Consider the following 26,196-nt stretch of genomic DNA (forward strand, 5'->3'; position numbering starts at 1 on the left):
AATTTCCAAATTGAAAATATTTAAATTGTCACTACAGAACTTTTTAAATTTCAAATATTAATAATTTCAATGTTGTCGAGTTGTTAGTTACAAAATTTCATAATTCCAACTTCCAGAATCTCCCAAAATTGGAATGTAAAAATTGCGAAGCTAGAAATTTGAATATTTCAAAAATTGTAAATGTAATGAGTAAAGGGTTCTAAATTTCAAAACTTCAATCTTCCAAAAAACTTCCTTTTAATTTTACCATTAAACTATTGTAAAATTCAAAAATGATATAAGTCACCATTTAAAAAATCTCGAAATGTACTTTGTTGTTATCCAAAGGAAGTCTACATTTCCCCCAAGTGTACTGTTGAATAAGAATCCTACATCCAGCGAAGTACTTAAAAGGCAGACGATACAGTTTCTTAGCGAACGCCGCACCGAATTCTCCGCGATCCTTGCGAGGCATGCGAGAGCATCCTGTCTTTCTGTGAAGGAACCCTCGACTACTGCCAAATTATAAGGGAACAAAAACACTCGTCTGCGGGCGCCACCAGACGAGAGTTGCCCTTTCTTCTCCCTTTCTTTCTCTCTTTTCCCTTCGACGTGATACTATGCTATCTTCAAGCCTAAAGAAACCTTCACCGCCGGTGGTTCTTCCTTTTTGCGACACGTTGTTATCGCTATTTCTTCTTAACTTTGCTACTTAAGTCGCAATCTTCACATTTTCTCCTATACAATTATTAACACGTTCAGTATGAGACCTTGCTAGAATTCTTTTACGATCTTCTCAGGTTTTAAACGTGTGAGCTCTGTCCTTGTAATTAAGAGGATCTCGACTATTATTATGAAGATGTTCACTTTCAAATTGTTATAAATTAGAAGATGGTCTATAAGAGTTAATTTAAATGGAGACAGTTGTTTCAAACAATCTTTGATCTTTTATGGAAAATCCTAATCTTGTTTAGGTACATCCGAATTACACTATTTTGTCGGGCTAATGACCATAGTAGTCGACGCCCACAACAATAACCAACCAACCACTATGTGAATCACAAGATCTTTAATCTGAAAGGTCGTTCACATGCAAATCACCCTATTAGAATCATTTATTCACTGCCATAATATCATTTTATAATGGGATCCAAAAGTACTATATGCTTTGAAGCTACTTTTCTACAACCTTATCAGAAATTAGCTATTTTTCTACAACTCTCAGTATGTGGGCCTTTGGACACTACCATTGTTAGTATTGAACTTGTAGCTTTCACAAAAATTCAAGAAACTTATCAGTTTTATATAGACAGAACATGAGATTGATCTAGCTTTAGGTCACCCTTTCAAGACCTTATCAAACATCTGATAACTGAACATAGTCTTGTGAACTTAGTCTATCTGAACAAAATCCAAACTTCAATTGCGTTAAAATAAGAATCTAGGTCGGCACATTTGAACTACAGTGTGTCGTCAGTAGTGTGACACGTTAAGTCCAGTTTATCACATTCGAGCTATGAAGCGTGTTCAAATGTGACATAGGAGGCCCTTGTCTTTTCTGACCAAAATAAAATAAGATTAACAAAGATCACTGGGCGTGTTAATATTTCGCCAGAGGTCCCAAAAACTTTCAAAAAATGATATTCGGAGTATTCCGCCTGCAGATTTGACCCAGCAAGGTTAGAGTTCGTGGGAGGATCGTTAATCGCTACTATTCAACTTGTAGCTGTCTCAACAATTCGAGGAGCTTATCAGTTTTTATATCAACAGTATATGGAGCTGATCTAGCTTCAGGTCACCTTTTCGACTATATAAAAAATCTGATAACTGAACCCAATCTTGTGAACCTAACCGAATTTGAACAAAATCCAAACTTCACATTCCAGCTATAAAGTCCAAATGTGACATAGGAAGTCCTTGTCTTTTCTGGCCAAAATAAAATAAAATTGACAAAGATCACTGGGCGTGTTAATATTTCGCCAGAGGTCCCAAAAACTTTCAAAAAATGATATTCGGAGTATTCCGCCTACAGATTTGACCCAGCAAGGTTAGAGTTCGTGGGAGGATCGTCGATCACCTAGCGTGTTCTGGTAAGAAGCTGGTTCATTGTGCCCCGAAGACAATGTCTGGACGGTAGACAGACTTGGAGGTAGAGGGTGGCAAACGTTTCTCGGAAAACCGAAAAGCGAAACACGAGCTGGGCCCCGGGTCCCGGGCCCCGGGCTCCGAAGAGGGCGGCGGCGCGTGTGACACCGGAGAATCACCGCCATTCCTCAGTGGCCAATTCTCTCTTTCCTCCTCGTTCCTTCCCTTTCCTCGTCGTTCGTTCCTCTTCTATTTGCGACAGCGTGCTCTTCGGCTCGTCTAAATGGCCACGAGGACCATTCCTTGGCCCTTATCGAGTTTCAGCCGCGCAGGTAACGTCTTAATTGGTGTTCACCTCTCGCGGATATATTGTCGCTCGAGGAACGGTGTCGTGAAATTTTAATCCTTTGCCGCCATGCTCCGTCTCCTTGATCGGAGGCGAAACAAAGTTGCACGTATGAACGGAGGACCAGCTTCCAATGGACAGCTCGATAAGTGGTTCTTTTAATTGCTCCTTTTCTCGATTCGATGCTCTTGATGCTCCCTTTGGAGAGTTTCGAGCTTCCTCAACCCTACAGTACTGCGAATGTACACTGCCTCTCAAAAGTATACCGGGGTTTCGTCGTTGTGACACAAAATATTTTGAGAGGGAATGCAGAATTTTTTGGTTACAAAATAAATTGTCTATGGAACACATAATATTTGTTAAATTCAGGGGACTTGTTAAATAGGCTTATTTTCAGTCACGAAAATGATTAAAACCTTAATTTTCATATTTCACATCCTTTAATTTTCAAATTCTTTAAATTTTCCAAATTTCTTTTCTTGATTAACAGTTTAGTTGCTACGTCATATACGTATGGCTGACGAAGCAAATTTCCATAAGAATTTATCATCTATATTATTCTAGAATTTGTTTATTGACATATCAGAAAATACTTGTAACAACTACTTGGATCTATGAATAATAAATATAATAAATACTACAAAGCTATTTGGTAATATTTGTTAAAAATAAAAATATTATTCAACGAAATTTTCAACTGCTTAATGTGGCAGTCAACACATTAAATTTTGTTTTGAATAGCGAAAGTAAATTTCTGAGAATATTCGTTATTAAACAAAAAGTTCCCTATTTTCGTAACAAGAGAACTCAACATCAGAATCTACTTACGAATTCAAACTTGCAGAAGTAATATACTACCTTTATCAATAGGAAATATTTTTAATTACTTTCATTACTTTTCAATAGACATATGAAGTATTTGATAACAAAAATAAAAATTTTCACTTTTAATTTGAACAACTGCTTCATATAATAAATTAAGAATCTATTTAATATTATAGTAGTCAATTTATATAATAAATATTTCATCTTAATGTGCAGTGAATTGTAGCTATACTTTCTTGGAAAATGGCCCCTGAAGAATGAGGTAACAGCTTACGAAGTTGTCTATCTGGTCACGTTCATTTTCTGACGTGAAGAATTAATAGAAAAAGTATCTGATACATGTTATTATATTCGAACAATAATTCTACTAATGTATTAATTGCAAAATAATTGTACACAGATTGAAATTGTTATAACAAAAATGGTGGATATAATTCATGCAGATTTCGGAATTTTTTAACTGGAATATGGGAATTTTTTAATTCTTGAACTTTGGCATATTGGAATTTTTAATTATTAAATTTTGAATAATTTGAAATTGTTTAATTTTGGAATTTTGAGGCTTCACAATTTTGGAACTTTTATAGGAACTTCTGAACAATTTTGGAGTTATGGAAACATAAAGCGTCGGAGCGTTGTTGAGGGATGTTTAAAAGTACGTTCTTCCATTTTAAAAATATTAGTAAGCTTTCAAATTTTGTGTATTTTATTATCAGTAGTGTCTAAAATACCTACTGAAAGAAATAAACGACTCACATAATGAATTTGCTTGCTTCTAAAGCTTGATTGATACTAACATGAGGTTTTTAGCAAATGCCTAAAGATTAGATTTTATGAAACTTATTTATAATTTTATTTTACGAATTAAGATATAGTGCCATATAATTTCCTATAAAACATTATTTTCTGTGTAATTTCACCATCTTCCATCATTTGAACGTAAAATGTAATAAATGTAGGTAACATAATTTGTTTACTTATGAATTACGATTTTGTTAGTCGAAGAAAAATTATTACTTATAATCTGTGTTTGAAAACTTCGATTTCAGTTTTGCTATGCTAAATTTCATTTTGTACTAATCATTGCACATTCATTTTCTTTTTATTCTAATTGTTACTCTTTTATTTTCATTTTGTGCTAATTGTTACATTTTAAATTTCATTTTGTGCTAATTGTTACTCTTTAAATTTCATTTTGTGTTAATTGTTGCACTGTAATTTTATTTTGTATCGATTATCATTCTATTCTAATTTAATTCACATCAGACTACTTTCCATAGTAAACTTAGTAATGAATATTAAAACCTGGTTTAAAAAATAGAAAATTTTTGTAGTTTATTTAAACTCAACTTCTTTTTAAAATCAGGTAACACATGAACAAATTAAATTTTCATGCGAATACACCCTCTTTTTGTACCATTTCAAAAACACCCTGTATGCAAGTTCGTATTAGTAATAGAAGCAAAGTTTCATGTATAAAATCATGTTTTGTTATAACCCATCTTAATACAATTGCTTACACGCTACAAATTAAAGCTCCTCAAAATTCCAAAAGCTCAAATCGAAAGTGTCAGGTATTGTCATATTTATGCAACACGTTGTAGCAGCACGGGACGCGATGGTCGAGCGATCCGATCTGTCGATTTCTCTTGCTACATTGTGTTCGGGTTCGAAGTCCAGTCGAAGTTGGCCTAAGCTAACGCTCGTTAAATGGATTGGAAAAGAATACTTTCCTCGGTCGAAATACCTCAAGCTCCGAACAGGATCGGCGTGTATTCGGTTACCGCACCTTGTCGGAAATCCTGTTTGATCCCACGGTCCGTTGGAAGGCCTCCCCGATTCGTACGTGATAAACGAAAAAACTTGCCTCGCCACTGCAGCACCTACGTGACACCCTGGTAAAGAGATTATCGAATTCCTGCACCGTTCTTTCTTTCCCCCGTTCCGAAATGTTGCCGTGCAAAAACACGCCTCGTCGATTTCCTCGTACAATTTTCGCAAAAACCGAACGCTTAAGCTCGCTTTTTTCCAATGTTTTCAATGTTGCGCGTGCCTTTTGCTTAACCGAGTTATACGAAACTTCGAGTAATTGAAGAGGACCGTAAGAGGATTGATATGCAACCTTGATGTTCGGAAATTCAACGGAGTTCTTGTTTGTACTTTCAGGGGTATTTTAGTGGGGGTAGATTTACCTGGTCTTGTGTAATAATATTTTTATTATTTTTCGATTTTAATATGTTCAATTCGGCACACTTTTTAGAAGTCTGGAGGCATTTGCTTGAGTCAACACTTGTTATTAGGTTGCGTTTAGTTTACCATGGAAAGTTTGTTTATCCTTTTGACACCACTTTGAATCGTTGCTAATAATAATAATAATAATAACTAGATGTGAATCACCGAATCACGCCGTTAGATGAATGCAGTGTCTATGAACCACCGGTGGTCTACGCCGGGTCGAACGTGTGTACAACTTATTTATTTGTATACAATTTACAATAGCCCGTATCTATACTGGGTGGCTCACCACATTTTGCCATCTAGATTTGCGTCATCATTATTACTCATAGTAAACAATGTTTCAGATGAAGTTGAATGGTTTTGAGAGAGGCATATGCTGGTAGTATATTTTTTTGTAGGTGGGCGTGTAAAGGACATATGAAGGTCATTAATGTTTTTTTAAATAGAATCATATATTTTTTATTGCATCCGCTGATACTCCTTCATATTCTTTACAAAAAAGTATTAATATATTTATGTGAAAAAATCATTTGTTTAGGAGATATTTTAATTTTGATGTCTATTTACAGAAAAGGTTCAATGTGGCGATCATTTGCGAGCCAAAATGTGGCGAGCCACTCTGTATAATAAAATAACAAATGACGATATGAGGTATCGTCAATAATTGATTTGATTTCTATACTAGATAGTAAAAGGGATTTAATTTGATGGGTGAATTGATGCATTCCCATGAAACGTCACAAAAAATTAAGACGTACCTGACTTTCTTCTGTTTTCTATTTTTAAACCCTTAACCTATAATTTTCTTTGCAGTTGCGTTATTCGCGGCTACCTAATTATTGCTACGTTAAAACAACTAAAGAATGTAAAACTGTTAAGCTCATTTTGCATTCAGCAAGCCTTGAGAAGCTTAATATCAGTAGATGATATCAGTAGAATATCTTTTAAAAATTTTGCACCGGATATCAATAATATTTGATATAATAAGTCACTCTGTTTAATTTTTTCTTTATAGTACAAGAAAAAAAGGACTAATTATATCAAATGTTATCGACAATATTAAATGCACACTGGCATTGCCATTTTTTCATTTTGACCGCCATTGACCAAAATTCAGAAAGTTCCTTTAAAAATAATAGTAAATTACTTGCAATAGTTCTGATTTGTAATAATTAACATAGTCGTTAATATTAATTACAACAAAATAAAAGCATGGTTCCAAAAGAATGTTATATAGAAGTACGTTGAAGAAGATAAAACGTTAAGGCGTCGAAGAGACGGTAAAAGAAACAGTGACGCGAAATATTTTCGGGTTTTGACCTATTACGGCAGCAATGTGGATCGTTGGAATATTTTCATGCACGAACCAGTGTATGGGATCGGTTCACAGAGGAAGTTGCTTCCTTTTTCTTTAGAAGGCTTGTTCGATCCGCCTGTACTAACGCGGGATTCCGAGGCGTGCACAGAGGCAGAATTGCACCTCCCGCATTGCTGAATTCCAAGGGACAAGTGGTACTGTCGAAACAGCCGTTGCATTCAGAGCACACCTCCATGGTGATCCTGCAATTAAATTAATAGTCGACTCGACAACCTTGCCTCCGTCCGATCGATAACCTTTCCGCGTTTCAATCAACGAGTCGCCGACTGAATCATCGTTTCACTGTATCCGCGGGTGTTTTGTCTGCACGTTGGAATTTCCGGCTTTCGGGGCTCTTGCGATAAAGAATTATTATTATTAGAGAATTATGGATTTTTGGGGTTTCGGATTTTTGATTTTAGGAATTTTGGAAATGGGGGTTTTGAGATTTTTAGTTTGGAATTTTGGAGTTTCGGATTTATGAGGTTTGGAATTTTGGAACTGGGGGTTTTGAGATTTTTAGTTTGGAATTTTGGAGTTTCGGATTTTTGAAGTTTGGAATTTTGGAACTGGGAGACATTAAGGTTTTTATTTTGGAACTTAGGAATTTTTGAATTTTTTAATTTTGGGATGTGCGATTTTGTGATTTTGTGACTGTTGAGATTTTATGACTTGGAAATTAAAAAATTTGTGAATATTAGAATTTGGAATTTTAAAACTTTGGAATGTTGGAATATTGGAATTCGAATTTTGGAATTCTGGAATTTTGGAATTCTGGAATTTGAAATTTTGGAATTTGGAATTTGAAATTTTGGAATTTGGAATTTGGAATTTGGAATTTTGGAATTTTGGAATTCAGGAATTCTGGAATTTGGAATTTTGGAATTTGGATTTTTGAAATTTGGAATATTGGAATTTGGAATTTGGAATTTGGAATTTGGATTTCTGGAATTCTACAATTCTGGAATTCTACAATTCTGGACTTTGGAATTTTAGAATTTGGATTTTTGAAATTTGGAATTTTGGAATTTTGAAATTTTGGAATTTTGGAATTTTGGAATTTTGGAATTTTGGAATTTGGAATTTGGAGTCCTGGAATTTTGGAATTTACAATTTGGAATTCTGGAATTCTGAAATTCTGGAATTCTGGACTTTGGAATTTGGATTCTTGAAATTTGGAATTTTGGAATTTTGAAATTTTGGAATTTGGAGTTTTGGAATTCTTAGAATTTTAAAACTTAATTATATTCGAAACTCAAGCCGTTTAAAAATAATTCACTGCAAATACACGAATCATGAAAAACACTTCTCAAGCGACAAAAATTTCACAAGAATAGCACTGCATTGAACATACCGGAAGAAACCAGTGCAGAATTAGATTTGCCCGAGTTTTTGCCATTCCAATCAACAATCTCTCGATTCATCGTATAAAATATCGTACAAGATATCGTATAAAATGCTTTCATGACGTAAGCAATTAAAGTTCATCAAAAACAAAGAAATTCGATTTTGATAAAACACTACGCGTCCTTCAAGACGTTTTCATAGCTCTTATTCTTGTTATATCACATATCGATCATTAGAATAATTAATATATGCATAAGGTTACCAACTATTGTGCAATGAAACGGACTAAAATGCAAGTCAAAAATATTATAAATAAAAGAAATATTTTATTCGTTGCAATGTTAAATGCATAACAACAACATTTGTAACATTTTACATCGTGATTATGCCTATTAATTGTTATTTAAATAAGTACTTTTCCATCGACCGAATATTTTTCGTCAATGTATCATCTAACAATATATTAGAAATATCTGAACGAGAAATATCCTTCGTACCGAATTTTATGGCAAGTGCCGTATCAACATTCAGTCCCGATTTCTCACCCGTCCAAAAATCATCAGATTGAAAAAACTCCTTCAACCGCTGCGTCAGTTCCAGCGGCAACGTAAATTGAACAAGAATAAATAAATTTTCGAATCGTCGTGTCGAATACAAATACGTGAAATCACTCGCAACGGATCGGCTCGGCATCGATCGAGTACGGAGATTTACAGATTAGTCTTGAAATATCGAAGAGGACATGTAGGACACTTATCGAGGGAGGACAGATCGTACGGAAGGACTGTCCTACAGGAGGACGATTCACTTTATATACCGTTTTGTGGCCGGCATACTCTATAATTTTACAACTTTAGCCGATCATTCTTGTATCGCAATCAGCAGTGAAATAGATCAGCGAACTGCTCTGACTGGTTAATATTTCAATAATCGGCAGGTCACTTGGACTTCTCTATTGATTCTTCCGGTATCATTGAACGATTGTTGGGTTCATTGAATCTAGTTCCTAGTTCCAGGTTGAAACATTCCGATCGAAACAGCCGTTCACTATCAGAAACACGCCTCTAGCTAGAGTGCTATTCAAGTGGAACAGGTTGAACGTCGATCAAACAGTTTTTCCATCTCGCATTCTGTTACTTCGATGAAGTACATTGTTGCTGGACGTCTTCAGCAACCGCTCTCCGACTGCATTTTAATTGATACACAAGGATGTAAGTTGGTTTCTTTCAACAGAAATACAGTTTGAATTATCGTTTTGTAATTTGATCAACAGATGCCTTCAGTGGATTGAACAAGTTATTTGCACTTGGTTATTTTTACGACACATTTTTGTACTATGCTTTTTATGATGGCTTTGATGTCGTTGGGTCTTTGGAATTTTCTAATTTTGTCAATTTAGGACTTTGAAATCATCGAATTTTTGAATTTTTGAATTTCTAGGACTTTTAGAAACTCAACAAAATTTTAAGAACAGGAGTTTTTAATTGTTATTTTTACATTTTTAAATTTGTAAATTTAGTAATTTAGAAATTTAGAAAATCAATAATTTGGAGATTTGGTAGTTTAGAACTTTAGGTATGTGTTTACAAATTTGAGAATTCATGAGATATGAACATTCGAGGTATTGGATATTCAGCAATCTTGCAATTTATGGCACTTGGAATTTAGGAATGTCACTGACGATTTGAAGGTAATTACAGAATAATTAAGCGGGTCAAGCGAAGCATTATAATGAAATAAAATATACGTGGGAATCGGGAAAGGAACGTAGCAAGGATGATCCACATCGAGAGTCCTTGCAAAAAGACCGAAGAAAAAGCGGTATTGCCTGAATGGTACAGTCAACAGCAAATCTGGCTTCCCATGAAAAATACCGCAATCATTGATGAAAAAGCCTATCAGTTCATCATTTTATGTACGAATATTTTAGGATTTTATAATTTTAGGATGTGGAAGTTAAGAAATTTGACAATTTGGAAATTTGGGGATGCAATTGTTTGAAGATGTAGGAATTTGGGGACGTAAAAATCTTGGAATGTAAGAATTTAGGGATTTAAAGACTTGGAGATAGAAAAGTTTGAAGATTTAAGGATTTGGGGATTTGGGGATTTAAGAGTTTGAGGAGAGAAGAATTTGGGGTTTTAATGATTTGAGGATTTAAGAATATGGGAATATAAGAATTTGGTAATTTAAGGATTTGAGGACTTAAAGGATTTGGAGATTGGAGGATTTGGGGATTTATGAATTTGGGGATCTAAGGGTTTAGGGATATAAGAATTTGGGGATTTAAAGATTGGTAGATCTAGAGATTTGAGGACATGAGTATTTTAGCATTTAAAGATTTGATGACCTAAGGATATGGACATACAAGAATTTGGAGATATAAGTATTTGAAGGCTACAGGATTTGGATACCTAAAGATTTAGAAATCTAAGGATTTGGGAATCTAAGAATGTCAAGATCATAGGACTTCTGAATCTTTATGTATAATGACAATTAGTCATCTGAATCTTTATGTATGGTGACAATTAGTCATCTGAGTCTTTATGTATGATGACAATTAGTCACCCGAATCTTTATGTATCATAACAATTAATAATTTAAATATTTAAATACTTTGAAAACTTTCGCATTCGAAAACAAAAATTGAAATAATGACACCTGAAAATAGTCAGTTTGACTGGTTGGTTCTACCCACTTTTAGAATAATAGTACTATCAGTCGAAAACTTAAGAACAGAGAAGTTTAGTTTCGTGCAACTGTACATCGAACCCACATTTATCCCAGTACTTCAACAATTATAAAAATACAAGTTTCGATCAGTTTCATTGACTTTCAAAAGAGGTATGTAGGCAGTTGTTCAAAGGGCGGTTCACAAGCAGGCGGTAACTCCTCTCGCTTGGAACATCTCAATGATCGAATGGTCGGTAAATTCGTTCGAGTACTCGAATTACTCGGATTCTCAGGTTGAATTCGCGTGACTGGTGTCGATGTGGCAAGGCCGTGGACCACCGGAGCGAGTTTGGTCCGCTCGGCGAGAACGTCGAAAAATATTGGACAGCATAATCAGAGAATTTTAGCACGTTATAATTTGAAAAATTCTGGATGTAAATTTGAACATTTGAAAATATAATTTCTAACTACATTTGGATATAACATAAAGATATTACATCCTTATTTAATAATAAATAAAGATATTGCTGATAAAAATATTTAGTCATATAACAATTCTGAAATTTGATTATTTTTTTATTAATTCTGTTTTGCAAATGTCACATGTATTTGTGAAAATATCTTGTACATATTTTGCATATTGTATATTGCACGTATCTAAAAATTGAAGATTAAAGAACTAGTGTATGTATAAAGAAAAATTGTTTAAAACAGCATCCTTAACAACGTATCCCAAGGTCAAGGCTATTGGAGAGACCTTAAACTCCACATGTATATTCTTGCAAATATCTCGAAAACTAAGACCAAACGACTAATGCATGCATAAAGAAAAATTGTTCAGAATATAGTCCTTGACAGGATATCTCAAGGTCAAAATCATTGAAGCACCATAAACCTTGTATTTATAATATTTGTCGAACGTAGCGAGGCTCCTGAGACTCGATCTGCATTTGTTCGTTTGTACCACAGGCCGCCATTTTGAGTCTCCCACTTGAAATTTTGAGGTCAAACTCGTGAGACATCCTTGCTGCATAGACTTTGGCGATCTGACGACAGGAACCCGTCGTCATCGACGTCTATCGTCGTCGAATACCCACATTTTTACTAAAATCCTTAATCCATCCTGAAACCCTAAAAATCCCTAGAGACGAATGAACGGCAACTTTCCTTTTTCGCTCCTTGTTTTTTTACAGAAGGCAGCGTTGCCGTCGATTACACAGTCGTTAAAGCAAAATAAATTGGTGTACCTCGATCCGAAGTGTCTCTCCCCGCTGCCGAATTAATAAAGACGTTCAGTAGAAGATGGCAAGCTGCGGTTGGTGTCAATTAGCCGTTGTCTGGCCAACGGCAAATCACGCGAAACAACCCTGGAAGAGTGACGCGTGTGCGTGCACGCGTGAATGACGCCTGGTGCTTTTGAAAGAAGGCATCATCTTCGATGCAGCGTGCATAATCAAAAGCAGAATTCACCGGACAAGAGAATGGCGCTTGTTCGATTAGCGGCTCCGTCTCTCTTTATCGAAACCCATCGCATACCCCGACGTGTGCTGTACGACGGCTGCCATTCACCAACGAAATCTCGTACCGACGATCTGCGAGAGATTCGAGACGAGGCATCGTCGTGTCATCCGGTGCAACACGCGAAACAATCGTGCACACCGGTATCATGTTTTATTTACTAGCGGCTCCACCAGCTGCCACACGCGAATGTGTATTGAAAATTTAGAGTAAACATGCAGGAAAAAATCAAATAAAAAGACTTTAAAGTTGTTCTAAAACATGTCTGAAACTAGCGAAAACGATACCGATATTGTTAATTGCAACCAACTTAATGACGACCAAGTATCGTTATGAGTTATAGAGCTCTTAACGAAAATGGCAATATAACAAGAGTCCACTTCAATACAACTTTAATAACTGCTATCCTTGAAAAGACTAGGATTTATTAGTCCAAGTAATATTAATTGAAATTTCTTCTCATCTTTTTATCAAATTTTTCATTTCATTGACGTTCAATCTCGTATCACTGTAGGGACAGCGGAAGGACACAAAGGCAGCTAATTAATTTTTCTAACACGTTTTAGAAAGACATGAAGACGTTAGTAATTATTCAAATATACCATTTATACGAAGGTCCACGTATCGTGACACGAAACGTCATTCTGTTTACTTTACGTTCTTCCTCATCGGTTTACAACGGATGCATTCTTGCAATTGGTATGCATTCTAACTTCGCTCGATCTACGCGACGTGTTTCTATCACTTAGGTAACAATATGTTTCTTTTTCTGTTTCTTTTGCGTACGAATATGGAGATCAACTTTGATTCACAATTTTAATTCATAAAAGTGATTCACAAAGTTGACACGTCCTTTGAAAGCAAAACAAAGTTGCACCCCATAGTTTTTATTTCAAGGGAGGTTAATTATTCCACTAATTATTATGCATATGATTGCAACTTTTCAATGAAATTATAGATTTTTAACAAGCTTTTGTTTTGTATCTTCTTGTGTTGTAAATTATTATTTCAAGTGTTCATAATGTTTTGACATAGTTCGTGGACTAAATATGTGTGGAAGTTTTGAGTTGTTATGAGTGTTTTTTTATATATTTGAGATTTTGATTTGTATGGAAGTTTATATTTAGGAATTTTTATACGCGTGGAATTTTATATTTGGGTTTTTGATATAAGTGGAATTCTGGATTTGGGATTTTAATTTTTGTGAAAATCTATATTTGGAATTTTTATATGTGTGGAATTCTACATTCGGAATTTCTTTAATTATGGAATTCTATATTTTGTATTCAGAATCATGTGGAATTCTATTTTTAGAATTGTTGTGATCGTGGAATTCTACATTGTGGATATCGAGTCGTCTGGAATTCTATATTTTGAATTTTTATATTTGTGGAATTCCACATTTAGGTTTTTTGTAATTGTGAAATTCTACATCTTGAATATTGAGTCGTATGGAATTCTACATTTGGAATTTTGTAACTGTGGAATTCAATATTTGGAATTTTGATAATTATGGAATTCTATATTCTGGATTTTGAATTGCAAGAAAGTCTGCATTTGAAAGTTTTTTAATTGTAGAATTTTATATGATATTTATAATAATTATGGAATTTTTAATCGTGTGGAATTCAATGTATATTTAGAATTCTAATGTGTGTTGAATTTTGTACTTTTCATATGCGTCGACTTTTATATTTGCAATTTTGATTTATGTGAAATTCTATTTTATAGAATTTAATTCTATATATGTGAAATTAAGATTTAGGCTCGTGTAAAATTCCATATTATAAGACTTTCACATGTGTGGAATTCTGTATTTAAATTCTAATGTACATGCAATTCTAATTCTAGCTTTTTCATTTACATGTCTAGCTTCCATATATGTGAATTTTATCTTATATGTGAATTAATCATTATCACTTTCGTAAAATTCTATAGTCCGATTTCGAAATTTCTACAATTCCACGTTAAGAACACACCCTGAGTTATAAAACCTCCCCTCCTAAACTCCGCACCTAAAATTTCCTCAGCAATTTCTAAACACGAAATACTGCCTGTTCGTTCAACCTTCAACTCTCATTTTCAAGATGTAGCCCCTCACAGCAAAAACTTGTATCATTTCAATTGATTCCTCATCATAGAACTTCTACTTTTGTTGTACGACAATTTACGATCCACGGTGTATACACACGGACGGAATCATCGCGATCGTTGTAGCTTTTATACCTGGAACAGGCGTCAGCCGATGCAGGATGTTTTGGCGAGGCTCGTGAAGGAATTGCAAGGAAAAGACAGAAGGAAAAGGAGATCCTCCATCTCGGTTTCTCCTCTTCTGCGATACAGCCTTTAGAAGTCGCAGCTATATGTGACCCGTGATGCGCAGGCATGATGAATAGTTGCATCGTATTAAAAATAGCCGTGTGGAATATGCATCACTAGTTACTTTTCAGTAGTATCCTGTCATTCTTTCAGACTGAGGTCAAGTTTGCGTTTCTTTCTGATTTCGGGTCAAGGTTGTATTTCCTCTTGTTCATGGGTTTGTTTGTTGTGCATTTGGCATTGAGGTCAGAAGTAAATATTTTAGAGGGAAAGTGATGTGGTTTGAATCGAGCGATGCACAGTTACGGAGGGTGGTACATGAATGTGCACGTGCAGTTATGGTGGAACATAGGGATTATGGTGGATAGGCAGGTTGAAGATTTGAAATTTTGACGTTTTTGTACAGTGACATTTTTGAGTTATTGAATTTATGGATTTTTAAATTCTCAGATTTTTTAATTTTTAGATTCTTGGATTTCTAGATTGGTAGACTGGTAGATTTTTAGACTTCTAAATTCTCAGGTTTCTAGATTTTCAAATGTGTCTCTATTTAATTCCACTGGCAATTTACTTGATTTTATTTCATCCTATATCCCTCAAACTTAACACCTCTACTATTTCAAATGTACTATACCAACCCTATGTATTGCTCAGAGAACATTTAAATACGATAAAGGTATCGAAGATGATTTAGGCAATGTACGAAAGTTTTGGAGACATTCGTTAAGAAGTCCCAGGGGAGAGAACGTTTCTTCTCTCCTTTTTTTGTTTCAGTATCCGAGACAGGCCCCGGGTGGTCCTGTGTGATCACCGAGGTACCAGTTTATACCTACAACGTAGGCTGTGATACGCAAAACATGATAAATGGCGAGATAACGAATATGGAAAGTTTATATTGTATCAAATATTTTGCACTGTGTACACCTTTACTGCAAAACTTTCCCATGCGTGCTTCTGCGAATCAAAATGTACTCTTCTAGCAGTTTCCTTTTTTGTCGCGGAATATGCATTGTATGTAGATCGATTCGGGTAACGTTTCAAGTATGCAACCATTTTGTAGAAAATATTTTATACAGTTGTGTTGTTGAAAACTTTTAATGCAACCGGGTTATAAAATATGTTTTATGCTATTGTTTTTTGGGAAACGTTTAATGCAACTGAGTTGTAGAAGACATTTTATGTAACTGTTTTGCAGAAGATGTTTCAAGCAAACATTTTATGGAAGAGGGTGAAATTATGCGTTGAATGTACATGTATTATTTTGTGGTATGTTACATACTTATATACATACTGATACTTCTGTAAAAATTTATTTTTAGACAAGTTTAAGTAAATGAAATTTTGTGAACTTTATTTTTAGGTAAATTTAATATAACAAAGTTCATAAATATTTCTTCAAATGTAAAGTAAAAGAAATTCAGTAAATTTTTAGATAAATTCAAAGTAGAAGAAGTTCTATAAATTTACTTTCAGATAAGCTCAAAGTAATGTGTAAATATATACATATTAGATATATTCCTTTATATATCTAATACATATATCCAATCTATAATTTATTTCTTAAATAAACCTTGATATTTGTTATAAACTTATTGCTATAGAATTATGAACTTTGACATTCATTATAACCATATTAATGTACAATTATAAACTACACTATTCCCTATAAACATATTCATATACAATTACAAACTTTACTATTCCCTATTAACATATTCATATACAATTATAAACCTTGCTATTCATTATAAACATATTAATATACAACTATAAACTTTGATATTCGTTACATCCTTATTAATGCACAACTCCCTATAAATATATTCATATATAACTATAAACCTTGCTATCCATTATAAACATATCAATATACAATTATAAACTGTATTATTTATTACATCCTTATTAATGTACAACTATAAACATTAATATTCCCTATAACCATATAAACAAACAATTTCCCCAAAATAGCGTACATTATTCAATTAAAAATCCACAGAGAAACATAAAAATTCCTCTTGTTTACATGTCCAGAGTTTCCGTTTTCCGCGACAAAGCATAACACAGAAAAACACGAATTCCGTGGTCGATGAAATATGGCGAGGCAGGATACTTGAAAAGTGTTCTCCGGTTGTTGTTTTTATTTTTTCCATGTTCGGTGAACAGCCTTCAGGAAGTCGCTTGCAATCATTGACGTGCCAGGGTGTCCTGTACGTAGGTCGTGATGTGCAGCCACGATGAACAATCTTACCGCTTGCGGAAAGATGCAAATGTCGCGGCTTGCAGAATTCCTGCGCAGTGAAGGCGAAAAATTCCATGGCGTGCTTGAAAAACCATTTTTCATTTCGTTTCTCAGCATCGGCGTGTGTCCACGCGAGAAGTCGTTTCGTGGCGATGAAGCCGTTTGGACGACGATACGCCTCGTCTGCTGTTGGAAATAATTTATTGTTATTAATATAACCGAGAAAAGCAACGTTTCGTTTTATCTGGACGTAGCTCGGTCGTTCGCGATGGAATTCCATATTTCTCGATACAATGTAAAGTTTTTAATATTTTGAATATTTGCTATGTTCATTTTTTATTTGATGGACTTGTTTTCAGTTATATTAATTATTATAGAAATCTGTATTAGTTACAGGATGAATTTGCATTAATTATCATAACTTATAGGATAAGTTTACATTAATTATTGATTATAATTAAATTAATTTTACATGTTATACAAATTATAGAATGTAATAATTAGAGAATTTCTTATTCTACAGATTGCTTACAGATCAAGTCATTATATTTTCATCCACAGTTATCATCATCCTCATTCTTTTAAAAAATGTTTCATTCTCTTCAAAAGTGTACTTTCATTCTTCAGAAGACTTCTTTCAAAAAAGCTTGTCCCACTTTCAAAGATGGACTTGCCCCACTTTCAAAAGAAAAGGCGAAGTAAAAAAAAGAGTAGAAGATGAAGATATCGCGATAGGGAAGATTTCCTAACTCCTGCTGTTTCTTGTATCTCGAGCAGGAACGAAGCAGGCGAATATTTAACGATCCTCCAGCAACCAGTCGGATTTAAAATCCAGGGACTGGTTCCCGGCGTGGACCCACTGCAGCCACCTGTCAGCCAATCATAAATTCGCGGTGTCCTTTCATCGGCAACTTGTATATACTTATTGTGCGAGCAAAGTTCGAAGAGACTTGGGTTCGCTTCCTTTCCGCACGCGTATCCTGGCTGATGGGAGGCCCCCGTCGGCTACCAAACCTTGGCTCCGTAAGTTGAAGGCCAGCCCCAGCTATCTCGTCGGCCCGTTTCACGCTCACGAACATCCTTACGAGCCTTCTACTTTGCTCCTTGGTCGGCCATTAGGCTGCCAGCCAGATCCAGGGTAAGAAGTCCTCGCATACCAGACGTGTACTCAATGAACTGACCGAGAGACCGAGCTGGAGTGGGTAAAGGATGAACGGAGGAACGAAATTGCGAATAAAAGTATTAATACGAGATTACGTTCATTCCGTTACTTTATCGATTCATTGCTGATTTCTGTGATCTTCTAATAGATTATCAAGATTGTCAATCCATAGGTTATGGATATTTTTTAAATGTTGCTTTGAATATCCGATGAATTCGTTACCTTATCAATTGCTTACTTATTTTTCTGCCTTGCAATTAAGATTACTGTAAATATCTTTTAGATGTTACTATAAATATACGGTGATACGCTGGTTGCTTTACCGATTTCTTACCGATGCAGGTAATCAATGTTTTCGTGAATATATTTTGGATGTTTGAGTGTCCGTTAAATCGGTGGTTATATCGATTCCTTTCAGATTTTTGTGACCTGCAAATAGGTTATCAAGATTATTATGAATATCTTTTATGTTAGTTTGAATATCCATTGAATCAGTGTGCTACACACTAATGTAGCTAACGCCCTGTGAAACCTAGGATCCACCATTTTGTAAATCTAGTGTTAAATAAAATTGTTCCTCGTTATTATGTGCTTGAGAAAATATTTAATTTTATATTTCAGTAAAATAAAATATTTAATTTTAAATGTGCCCTACATTTTAAGAATCGTTGAAAGAAATATACAGAGTGAAAAAAGTACACGGAATTGCAATTATCGAGTCAATACTTACAAAGATAAGAAAACATTCAAAATGTTTCGAGCAATTAAAGCATGTAAGTCGTTTAATAAAAATCCTGATCGTAAGAGATCCGAGGCTTCAATAAAACTTAATTAAAAGAAAGTTTCCACGTAGCACCCTTTGAAGTAGCGAGATTAATTACAACTCACTCGTTTCGAATAGAAACTTTTTTCTCGTCAATTAAAACCATGTTTCCACGCGCACCTGAAACCGTTTAAATTACAAGAAATCACACTTCTGCACTAGTGAAAAACTTCATCTACTTCAATTAAACGAGCATCGATGCAAGTTTTGCAACGATATTGAAGTTACCAATTACTGGGATTAAAGTTATGATTATTTTTCAGGGATTATAAACACCTAATGGGATATGTGTCTTGTTTGTGGCCCGTAGTGATTTCAATATTTCAGTATTTTTATATTCTTTCTTGATTTGTACTTCAATATTTTTTAAACTAAGTTTTAAATATTGCACATTTGTAAATTTTCAGTTAGACAAATTGTCAAGTTTCTATTTTCAGTTTGCCTAATTGTCAAGTTTCTATTTTCAGTTTGCCAAATTGTCAAGTTTCTATTTTCAGTTTGCCAAATTGACAAGTTTCTATTTTTAGTTTGCCAAATTGACAAGTTTCTATTTTTAGTTTGCCAAATTATCAAGTTTCTATTTTCAAATTTTCCAATTTTTGGATTTTGTAGTTATTCAAGTTTTCCAGTTTCCATCTTCATATTTCAATAGTTCCATATTTCTAAATTTCTAAATTTCTAAATTTTCAATTCCCCAAATAATCATGTTTCTGTTTTAAAATTTTCAAGTTCATAAATTTTCTGTTCCACGAAGTGTTAAATTTCCAAATTTCTTCATATTTTCAAATTTTTAAACTTTCAAACGTTTAGGAAAATTATTAGCACGAAATCCGAAAAACGTTCGTACAAAAAAGACGACCGTCAGTGATGAGTATCACTGCCGTTACTATGTGAAGTTGTTACATATTTATTTATTCTTTAATTTAAGGTTAATTGAATGACCGATATCGTATTCTTCATTGCATAACGCGAATATGCAGTTACAGCAGTGATACTCATACAATTCGTTTTTTGAAGTTACATATTTGCTTTGACACAAATGTTCTTTTGCCACAAGATCAAAGTGTTTACTTACTTTTGTTACCCACTGTATTTAATTTTCAAATAATATATGTGTTCATAAATAAATAATTTAATAATAATTCATGTAATTACTAAATAAATAATTGTAATAATTATTAATATAAAATACAATATAACATAATATTAACATTATTTTATATTAATAATTATTAACATATGTATAAGAGAATGTTGAATTGTTTAACAATATTATAATTGATGTATCTATAATTAAACTAAAGAACTAATCCCTACAGATACATTACCTTTCATACCGGAAGTGAATATCAAAAACAAAACACGATAAAATAAAAAAATCCAACAGTTCTATTCAAAGTGTAAGTAATATTCACAAATTGTTAAGTTCTAAACATTTGACATGTATCAATTATAAATACAAAAATTAATGTGACTACAAATAATCTGCCATGTATTTTTAATTTAAAACAAGAAACATGTTCACTTTGTAGTTCCATCAGCAATAATAAATAATTTCCCAAAGGAAATTTTTCATTGCCTCGACAGAAACCAGTTCGTTGTAATTATTACAAGATGAATAAAACTGCAACTTCAATTTTGTTCGTTCGAAAACGCAACGTGTCGTGCAACTAGTGTGAAATGATTTTAATTAATTTCACGATTGCTTAATTATGCATTCGAGAACACTATAAAGAGAACGCCGAAGTCGAAGTCCACGGAGGTTTATTGAACTTCATTTAGTCGGTGCAACACAGGTACACACGTATACAAGTCGATCTTGACCAAACAGCATTCTTTCGAAAACGACGATCTAAAATAAAAAGTATAAGCATATAGAAGGAGGGGTCAGATCAAGAAAAAAAAGTATGAAGAAGTTAGAAATGATTTCAGAAGAATCTGATAACGAGAATTCATTTTGTAAACTAAGGTATTTGCTTCGCCGAGGAACATTTTACAGATCGTTTCAGGCTTACTTCTTTTTATTACTATTATTTATTGTGGGAGTAAATTTCACGTTGTCATGAAGTTAAAATGCATGTAAAATTGATTCTCACAAAATTAGTGTTTCAATGTATTGAGTTATTTACAACATTATTATTATTATAACAATTCGTGAAATAATTTAAGTCGATTTATCAGCCATATTGTGAAAAACAAAATAGCGTCGTTATCTAATTAATATACTTAAATAAATATCAACAGACTTAATAATAAATATCATAAACTTAAACAGAATATCAAAGAATGCTTACAATCTAATAAAAATCTGTCAAGGCATACATATTTTATTTAAACACTGTTGTACATGTTCCGGGTGTTTATCGATCAAATATAAAAACTGCAGCGTGTAATCACCGTGTTAATATATTAATAACGCGTCAACAAAGTATTACTTCATCTTCTCAACTTTCCCTTTTCGTTTGAGTTATCTTGCTGTAGATAACATTATACAGATTAAAGCTCCCCTGCAACAGATGCAGGACAGCGGTTTAACATTGTAAACACCATTTCGATCGGATTATCCCGTAACTGAAACATGTGACAGTGTGTAGGCACACGAGGATAAATGGCGAACTAGGGGAGCACCCTTGTTTCAAAGGCTAATGGTTTTCACGTGTCGCGAATTAACCCACTTTTCCATTCTTTCTATCGATAATGCGAACAATATTTGTTATTTATAATTGTAGCAGAGAACAGATCGCGTGTGTAAGAAACGAAATGCCGAATTGAAAAAGTTTCGTATTATCTGTCATAGATTTTAACATAGAAAAGAAACCAACGCTGTCCGAGCATGCCACTCAAGCATAAACCAAAACAACACATGACAGTGAACGAAGCTATAATGTAGTTTTTCTTTCATACTGAACTTTATAGCCTGCTCTTCCCGCCAAAAAGTACCACTGTAATATTTCATACTTTATTGTATTTTCCTTTGAGAAAATATTTATTTACCTTTGAGAAAAGAAACTACACATAAGATTACCATTATTGTGAAAGATTACCATTATTGTTTTATAACCTCTTACTGTGTCATTTACAAGTGTCACTTCGTCGCTTACTTATCATCAAGTACAGTGGTTTTGTTGAATGTATTGTGATTTTGTAAAAAGAAGTTATTTTTATAAACGAAATTATGAATGAGTATACATTTACAGTAGAACTTAAAATACTATAACTGCAACAGGTTAAAAATGTACTTAAATTTTATTAAGATGACTCGAGACGTAAAGTTAGGTTAGTTATAAACAGGTGATTTAAAAAGATATAATTATAAGGAGTGAATTCCTGAAAAAGACAATTAAAAATACAACATTAAATAATAAAATTCGAATCAATAGCTCATCAATGTCTACAATTGTTTCCACAATTCACAAGGATAAAAGTAAATCATTTTGCGAGCGATAAAAATAAAATTTGTCCCGAATGACGTCACAGATTTTATGTCACATTGACCATAATCTAAACGTTGAGTCGTTCGAACTTACATTTAAATATTTCCATATTTAAGCAGTATTTCCGTATTAAGCTACTGAATTTAACGATCTTGTGGCATCATTTCGAGCCTGTATATTACTAGCAACGTGGATCGTCACGTTTGTCGTCGTTAAGATTAAATTAACGCGACTCGCTTATTTTTAACTCGCCATCGCGCATTAATGGGATGAGAATTTCGCGTAATTGATGAAGCTCGCGAGGGGGTGCACGCTACAAGCATACTTTATTGAGTGAAAATAATGTTAAGGAACAGGGACATTATGTATTTATGAGTTAAATTTGAATGATGAAGCGAATTAATGTAAACTGACGTTCATTTCGGGACTGCAATTTTTCTTAATAATTTGGTAATAATTTTAACGATCTTTGGATGGTCTTCTTGTAAATTATAGGTATTAAAGAACTGTTAAATCTTAAATTCTCAATTTGGGAATATATAAACTTCAAAATATAGCGTTTTAAATGTAATGATATAAAAATATAGAATTTTGAAAATGTAGAAATTTAATTTTAAAATTTTTTGAATTTAGTTCGACATTAATTTCAATCGATTACATAGTGTAATATTTACTTAAATTTATCAACAATTAATAACAATTATTATTTACATTAAAATGCACCTTTCAGTATGTGAAAATTTTTATATACTGAAACAGAAACCTCACATAAATATTGTTGCAACGTACTCATTGAGTACAATACTTCCGAATAACAACTGATAAATGTTCTTTGTGTTGCAGAAAAAAAAGTTTGAAAACAATAAAGCTTACAATATGCATTGAGCTGTAAAGTGTATGTTGCAATTTAACGAGCAATAAACTTTTGTGGTTCACAGCATCTGCTACCTGTGGGTTGCCGCATACCTCTCGAGTTACAAAACTACTTCGAACAATTTTAAATTACGCGCCAATAAAATGAAAGCGAAACGAAAAGTAAGTACTTGCAGTAGGTAAATAAAACTGAAGATAAATAAAAATTACTGTGTTATGATTTAATAAAACTTCTTTATTATAATGTTTATTTTAATTTATTATATTTATTTATTATAATGTTTATATTTTATATAAACAGTATATTTTTATATTTATTATAATGTTATGTGAAATAGTATATTGATGATACTCTTATGTATTGATAAATTAGATAAATATTAGAATATTCTGTTAGTCTGATTTTATTGCAAAAATAGAAATACAAAAATATAAAAATATATAAATAAATAAATATAAAAATACAAAAATATAAAAATATAGAAATAAATAAATATAAAAATATAAAGGTATAAAAATATTAATAACCACCTAACAATTGCAGGCTGAAGAGGAATCCTGATATTTATATTTGATGCAATAATCATGAGGTGAAAAAACGAGAGCAGTCCCGTTAATGCTGCACGAAGTTCGAGGGCTCATTAACGAACAATCATTTAGCAGTTTCATTGTCAGTATCAGCAATGCTGTTTTCGTTTGCATAATTTCATTTCTGGTAGCAACGAAAACTAAATGAGATGGACACATGCAAATTGAAGGCGCGCGTTTGAATTTCTGCAAGTGCATTATGCATCAGGAACGGGATTTTTACAAGAAGGAATGCTACAACTTCCTTTGCTCGCGTCATCAGCCTATAAGGAGAAGAATGAGAATGCCGAGCCTAAGATGTGCTGCTTCTGCATGGCAAGCAGATGCATTCACAGAAATCTTCACTTCCTTTGCGACACTGATATACAGGGTGATCCTCTAACTAATTGTTTACCAATATTTTACAAAATCGATCGAAAATACCGAGTCACTCGTTACTCAAAAATACTTTCGTTTCTGGCAGAATATATTTTTGGCATTATTCAAAATTTAACATTAACACTGGATTCGACATTTACTTATGTTTACCTTGAAGTAGAAAAATAAATAATGGATGATACACTAACTATAATACCATGATCCTTAATCTCCACAAAAGTCAAAACACATTTGTACGGAAGTGTCTTCATAATTTTATAAGAGCATCTCACAAAAATTTATTTTGCAAAAAAATTTTCAAAGATGAGGAAGAAAGTTTACTTTATAAAAATTCATTTAAAAAAAAATTCTTAAAGATGATAAAGAAAGTTGTTTCATAGAAATTTATCTTATAAAATGTTAATACATAAAAATTCTCAAAGATGAAGAAGAAAGTTTACTCTATAAAACTTCATTTTAAAGAAAAATTCCTGAAGACGATAAAGAAAATTTGTTTCATAGAAATTTATCTTACAAAAATTCTTTGAAATAAAGAAAATCGAATAAGACAAAAAAGGTAACTAAAAAAGAATATTCAAAGAGGCTAAATAATTTGAAATAACAGTATTTACCGCGAGGACAAGGCTGAGAAAACTTGGCTTCCCTTGTGGAAGCAGGGGTTTTTATCGGTAAACAAAGGGCCCATCGAGTTTCCTCTGTCACCGTACTCGTTATACGAGGGTAATCACGAAATTAGTGGTGTATCAGGTCACAAGCAAGAAAAGTAAGCAGGGTACAACCGCAAGGTGGTGAAGGAAGTCGTGGAAGATGAAATCCAACGCGTAGGCAGTCTTGTGTGACGTTTCGTGAGTTTTGACCGACAGTACATCCGTATTGCTAGATTGCTCTAAGGAAAATGAACAATCTACTCTTAGATCGTACTTCCTCCATTGCAGATTGCCGTTCACCAACGACTTCCGTCGTCTCTTTCATACCCTTTAACGTTCTGCAACATGTGAGAGGAGTTTCCTGAGAAATTCTTTTCGTTACATTTATTTGCTATATTAATATTATTACAAAATTAGTAATATTACTATTGTTATTATTATTGCTACTATTTTGTTATTATTATTAATAACATTATTGCTAATACTATTAGTAATAGTGGTAATATTATCATTCATTTCTTCTTAAAAGTTAAAATCTAACAAAAATTTATATTTTCAATAAAATATTCAAAATTCAAATAGAAAATATACCCTCTGAAACAGGGTGTTGTCTACAATTTTGGATTAAAAAAAATTCACCTTCAAAACATATGCAATAAAGTATTTTCGTTCCTGACTTGTAAGCTTCTTAAAAATTCCCGAAAATCACCTGTTTCTCGGTCCCCTTTCACCACGCCAGGTGTAAGCAGGTCCGAAAATTATCCCGAATTTTTCTTAATCGAAGAAGCGTAGGCTACTTTGTCGGTCACATGTAAAACCAGTGTTCTCCTTTGTATTCGTGCAACGAAGACAAATTACCGGAGAGAAACGGTGGTTCGCAACCCTCGTAATGGCCGGCAATTTAACCGAGCGTTCGTCAAATTTTCTGCGACGAAGTTCGCGTGCGATTAATTCCCTACGGGCTCGTAAACAAATTCGAGGATTTGTCCGTTCGAAAAAGACAAAGGGTGGTTCGACACGGGTGGCATGTGACCCGTGTTGTTTCAAGACGGGCTCTCCCTTCTTTGAACCTGCTCTTCGATCGACAATAGGCTTCAGTGCAATAGCCCAGACTTCCGTAGGTAAGAAGGTAAATGTAATAAATAACCTTGCCTCCCTTCGCCATTTCCTCGACGGAACAAAAACCAGCCATATGGTGTTTAACTACGCGCGGACGAGAAACGATAACTATCGAAGAAAAGGGGAACCTTGCTTTCTTCCATCCTGGCTATCTTTAGCCGACTACGAGTTTCGCGTGATTCAGCCATAATCACGGGGATACCACGTCAATTAGGCACGTGACAATCTTCCTGTATCCCGAAG

At 33.6% G+C, this 26,196-nt stretch overlaps 2 long non-coding RNA genes across 4 annotated transcripts in view; one reads left to right on the forward strand and one right to left on the reverse strand.

Annotated features, from left to right (window-relative positions):
* Nucleotides 1-24,374, forward strand: part of LOC105662908 (uncharacterized) — a 32,075-nt gene extending 7,701 nt beyond the window's left edge. Inside the window, exons 2-3 of the long non-coding RNA XR_013040550.1 lie at nt 23,287-23,383; nt 23,766-24,374. This is a non-coding gene — a long non-coding RNA (uncharacterized LOC105662908). The remainder of the gene's footprint in view (nt 1-23,286; nt 23,384-23,765) is intronic.
* On the reverse strand, nt 16,561-19,802 carry LOC143265885 (uncharacterized). 3 transcript variants are annotated; one of them, XR_013040664.1, is made up of 4 exons: nt 19,191-19,802; nt 18,822-19,034; nt 17,462-18,646; nt 16,561-17,115 (listed from the first exon to the last, which is right to left on the reverse strand). It is a non-coding gene; the product is annotated as an uncharacterized LOC143265885 (long non-coding RNA). The 3 variants fall into 3 exon arrangements; XR_013040665.1 differs by having other exon boundaries at nt 17,462-18,520; nt 18,822-19,802; XR_013040663.1 differs by having other exon boundaries at nt 18,822-19,802.
* Nucleotides 24,375-26,196: the final 1,822 nt, after the last annotated feature.

Source organism: Megachile rotundata, chromosome 15 (genome assembly GCF_050947335.1).
Source record: "Megachile rotundata isolate GNS110a chromosome 15, iyMegRotu1, whole genome shotgun sequence".
NCBI classification, from domain to species: Eukaryota; Metazoa; Arthropoda; class Insecta; order Hymenoptera; family Megachilidae; genus Megachile; species Megachile rotundata.